At 28.5% G+C, this 5,816-nt stretch overlaps 1 pseudogene; it reads left to right on the plus strand.

Annotated features, from left to right (window-relative positions):
- Window positions 1-2,054: 2,054 nt before the first annotated feature.
- LOC149518435 (uncharacterized) lies at window positions 2,055-3,319 on the plus strand (annotated as a pseudogene).
- The last annotated feature ends 2,497 nt before the right edge of the window (window positions 3,320-5,816 follow it).

Here is a 5,816-nt window from a genome sequence, read left to right on the forward strand (position 1 = left end):
TTTACTGATAAAATTTTTTTGTCGTTAAATATCAACAAAATTTATCGACGGATTTAATTCCTTTTGTAATCCATCGGTGATAGTTTGGCATGAATTACCATGAAGTTTACTGACTAAATTTTTTGTCAGTAATCGATTCCTATGGATTTAGCAATGGAAAATCTGTTGGTAAAAAAATTTGCATAAAAACAAAATTTCACATTACTTACGAAAATTTCATCGCTAAATTCGTCGGTAAAACAAAAAAAAAATTGTTTTTGAACTCTTACCAAGCAACATTTATTTTCCCCCAATTTTCCCATAAATCCCTAATTCCCTTCTCCCACTCTATCCTTCTCTCCCCATCAACGATCAAAGTTGTCCCTGTTTTTTTAATTACACTGGTTGGTCAGTCAAGACTCTTTTCCCATCTGATAATTTTTTTATTAAATAATTTTTTTATGATATATTTTGTGTAGTATATTTGTTCAGTTTTGGATTTATTTTTTGTTATAAATTTGTTGAAATTTGTTTGGGTTTTAATTATATATTCGTTGAAATTTGTTGGTTATATATTTTTGTTGGATTTTTTGTTGAGTATTAATGTTGAATATTGTTAATTTTGTTGGATTTATTTTTAGTATTGCTGAGAAATTTTTTTTATTTGTTGAGTAATTTATTTTTTTTTATTTTTCAAAGTATTTTTTAGATTTGTTGGGTTTTGTCATAGATATATTAACTTTTAGATGTGTAAGATTTATATATATTTTTTATGGATGTTTTATATTTAATATTTTCTAAATTTTAATAATAATTATAAAAGTTAAAATCATTTATGTTGATTTAAGGTTATATTTTGGTTTGATATAGAATAAGATTTATCTTTTTTTTAAAAGTAATTTATATATTTGATAGTTTAGTGAAATTTATATATTACTAATTATTGAAATATTGTGGTTTTATTGTATTGATCAAACTTAATATAAATAAATTAAATTATTATATTTTATTCTTCTTTTTTATAATCTATTCGTAAATGTGTTATGAAAGTGGATTTATGTGGATGTATATTTTGTAATGAATATGATTTTTTATTTATTTTCATCATACTAACTTACTTTATTTTCATTCCACCTACTTTGAAAGTAGAATAAGCTTCATATGTAAAAGTGCCTCAATCAAAGAAATTTTTTGCAAAATCGATAAAATTACACTAAGAAGCCCAAGATCAAAAGTAAAATTCTATCATTAAAACCAATAATATTTTGTTGTCAATATATTATCTTATAGTATGTATGATGAATTTTTGCAAGAACTTTTGTGCTATTAATGGATTATTTCTTAAAGTAGACCAATAATTATCTTATATTATCATTTAGATAATTTTATTTGTAATATTTGCTCATATAGTCAATCAATAAAAATGTTTAACACTTTTTATGACTTTAATTGCTCATATTTCAATTCAATTAGGGTTTAATAATGGATAAAGATCACTCTTGGATGTACTCTTGTTTAGATTTTAATGGATACATTACTCAAAACCTCTACGATAATGTTGAGAAATTTATTAGATATGCTTATTCTCAACCAAACTTTATTAGTAATAGAAAGATTAAGTGTCCATATGCCGACAGTAAGAATAAAAAGGTTTTTAAAAATGGATGTTATGTGTAAGCACCTTTATTATAAGGGGTTTATTATATGTTATACAGGTTGGGTTTCACATGGGGAGTTAGAAGTAGGACAAGCTCCTTCAATAAACAGAGATAACTTTGAATCGATGGAGGATATAGGAATAGAAAATTTCTATAATAGAATGGTTATGGATGCTATATATCTTGATTTCAGGGTGAATACAGCAAGAGAACTAGGTAGATGCCAGTGAGGCAAGAGAACGATCTGAAAAAAAGCCAAGTGTAAATGCGGTAAGCTTCTATTCTTTGTTGAATGATGTGGATGAATCATTATGGTCAAGCTGTATAAAGCATACAATTTTCTATGTCATGTTGCAACTTTTAAATTATAAATAAGAGTTTAACATTAGTAAGTCATGTTTTAATTGTATACTAAATATGATGAAGGATGTGTTACCAGTGGATGATAAATTATTAGAAAACTTCTACAAAATAATAAAAAAAGATGATGAAATTGGGTCTTGGTTATAAGAAAATTCATGTATGCAAAAATAATTACATGTTGTTTTATAAGGAAATAGCAAATTTGACATATTGTTTGATTTGTGGTCATTCTCGGTACATAAAGAATAAATCTAGTGGTAGGATGAAAAAAATTTTTCTTATAAAATCTTACATTAGACTTCAAAAACTTTATATGTCAACTAAAACTACTGAATATATGATATGGCATGCCCATAACCATGAATCGACATCCTGTTGAATATATTCATGATGGTGTACTTCAACATCCTGTTAATGGTGAAGCTTTAAAGCATTTCAATTGCAACCATGAATTATTTACACTTGAAGTAAGAAATGTATGATTAGGATTATGAATGAATAGTTTTTGTTTGTTTGATCCAAGTGCGAAACCATACTCTTGTTGGCTAATAATGATAATGGTATAAAATTTGCCACTATGATTATGTAAAAAATGAGAATATGTCTTTTTGAATATGATAATTCTAAGAAAGCGTAATCCGGATGAAAATATAAATGTTTCCTTGAAACCTTTAATAGATGAGTTACAAATATTATTATCGAACGGTATTGCGACATGTGACATTTATAGAAAATAAAATTTTTATTTGAAGACAACTTTTTTATGGACAATTAATGATTTTTCTGTATATGGTATGTTGTTTGGTTGGAGTACTCATGGAAACCTATTATGTCCTTATTGTATGAGATAAGGAAAGTCATTTCGATTGACTCATGGTAAGAAGCCTTGTTGTTTTTATTGTCATTGTTAGTTTTTGCATCATGATTATCCTTTTTGAAAGTAAAGAGATAAATTTTAAAAAAAAGTTGAGTGTCTCCCCTATTGTTCCATTATCAGGTGAAAATTTTTTATCTTGGTTAGATAGCTATCTTGATATCACATTTGGCATGAAATGCAGTGATCAAAAGTTAGATGGTTCTAAAGGAAAGTCATAATTGGGTGAAAAACAAGTATATTTTGAGAGTTACCTTATTGGTTAACCAATCTGATTTGGCATAATCTTGATGTTATGCATATTGAGCGTAATATCTTTGACAATGTGTTTAACACAATAATGAATATTAAAGGTAAAACCAAAGACAACACAATGATGGATATTAAAGGTAAAACCAAAGATAACATAAAGGCTAGACTAAATCTTAAAGTGCATTGGAAGTGACTGAAGTTGGAATTGGTTGAAGTGAATGGGAAAGTTTTCATACTTAAAGCTTCATAAACTTTAAGTAAAGAGCAGAAAAGAGATGTTTGTACATGGGTTAAACAATTAAAACTTCCTTATGGTTTTGTATCTAACATTGCTCGGTGAGTAAACATGGCTAATTACAAGTTTATAAGATGAAAAATCATGATTGTCATGTTTTCATGCAATGATTACTTCCAATTGTATTTCGTGATTTGGTGCTTACTTTTATTTGGGATGCAATTATTGAGTTATCTCATTTTTTCAAAGATTTGTGTTCTACTAAAATACATGTAGATTATATGAAAGTGTTAAAAACAAACATTGTGGAAACAATCTGCATATTAGAAAAGGATTTTCCTCTAGTTTTTTTTTATTCTATAGAACATTTACCCATTCACTTGCCTAATAAGGCAAAAATTGGTGAACCTGTTCAATATCGATGGATGTATCCATTTGAAAGGTAATATATTTTATTTGTTAGACATTAACATTGATTAATTTAATTTTTCTTAAATAACATTTTTGTTATGAAATCATGACGAGTAAATTTTTTTATCATCTCAAGAAAAAAATGCAATAATTAAGTATTTGTTGAAACATTTATAAGTGAGGCATATGTTATCAAAGGGATATTCACTTTTTACTCATTCTATTTTGATCTAAATGTGTCAACAAGATTGAATTGAGTTTCATATAATGATGATGGAGAGTCATGAAATTTGGAAGATGTTGTCATAACGTCTAGATCCGGGGATCTATCGCTAGACATTAACTTTAGGGAGTCGCCACCAATCTTTTTTATCTAGGTGCGATTGGCCACCTTAAGAATCTGTCCTTTTAGGGAACACCTAAGCTTAAGGGTCCCTAAAAGAATAGGTTCGGGTCTGCTAACCAGAACAGGGTTCGGGAGTTCGATGACATGTGAGGAAGGTTATAGCACCCTCACAACGCCCATTAAAAGATGGTGCCAGCATAATTTTGTGTTATCCAATAAGCCTTAAAATTTTACCAAGTAATTAATTATTGGAAATTATTTTCAATTGACTCTAATACTTTTAGCAAAAAATTGAGAAAATTCCCTCACCTCAAGAGTATGCAAAAAAAACTGCTATTTCACTTGCAGAGGCTCCGTCGTCGGATTAATTAAGGAAAAATCAAAATCAAAATCAAAATAGAAAGGAAGGAAAAGATGATTGTTCTTGTGTAGGGAAAATTGATACTTTCAACTTTTCCCCAAAAATTATTTTTTTGAAATTTATTTTTAAGGAAAATTGATACTTTCAACTTTTCCCTAAAAATCCTTTTTTTGAAAATTTATTTTTAAGAAAAATTGATACTTTCAACTTTTCCCTAAAAATATTTTTTTTTGGAAATTTTGATTTTCAAGGAAAATTGATACTTTCAACTTTTCCCTAAAAATATTTTTTTTTGGAAATTTTGATTTTCAAGGAAAATTGATACTTTCAACTTTTCCCTAAAAATATTTTTTAAGGAGAATTGATACTTCCAACTTTTTTAAGGAGAATTGATACTTCCAACTTTTCCCTAAAAATATTTTTTGGAATTTATTTTTCTTTTAAGGAAAATTGATACTTTCAACTTTTCCCTAAAAATATTTCTTGAAAATTTTGATTTTCAAGGAAAATTGATAATTTCAACTTTTCCCCAAAAATATTTTTTGAAAATTTATTTTTCTTTCAAGGAAAATTGATACTTTCAACTTTTCCTCAAAAACCCTTTTTGAAATTTATTTTTAAGAAAAATTGATACTTTCAACTTTTCCCTAAAAATATTTTTTTTGGAATTTTTTATTTTTATTTAAAGAAAATAAAATAATAAAAAAAATAAAAATAAAATAAAAAAATAAAGAAAAGTAAAAAAATAAAAAATAAAATAAAGATAAAAAGAATATTAAATAAACCTAATCTAATAAATTAATTAATTAATTAATTAATTAAAAAAAAAACCTGGAGCGACTCGGCTATCGGCTCGGCTCAAGGCAGGGAAACGGCTCGGGGGGAGCGGCTTGGCAGCTTGGCTCGGCTCGACTCGACTCGGCTCGGAGGGGGGCTGGCACGCACGGGTCAGGAAGCGGGTCGACGCTTGGGTCGGGTTGGGTTTCGGTAAAACGCGCGGATCCTCTGATTAACTTAAAGCCAAAACGACGTCGTTTTGGGAGGGTATAAAGGCAGTTCCTTTCGTTTTTCGGCAGAAACCTTCTCCCTTCTCTCTCTCCTCTCTTTTTTTTCTCTCTCTTCTCTCTAAAAGCTGAAGAACACCGATGGAATTTTCGTCAGATTCTGAAAAATTTCTTCGAAAGTTCGCCGGAAGGTGGCCGAAAAGTTGGTCGATTTCTGGATCCTCGTAGGAAACTGGGCAGCTCGCCAGAAACTTCAAAATTTGCCAGAATTTTGGCTAGAAAATTTAACCCTCGTCGAAAAATTCACTGGAATCTGGAAATTTCCCAGAAATT

Source organism: Durio zibethinus, chromosome 6 (assembly GCF_047325235.1).
Source record: "Durio zibethinus cultivar Kanyao isolate XHJ-2024 chromosome 6, ASM4732523v1, whole genome shotgun sequence".
NCBI lineage: Eukaryota > Viridiplantae > Streptophyta > Magnoliopsida > Malvales > Malvaceae > Durio > Durio zibethinus.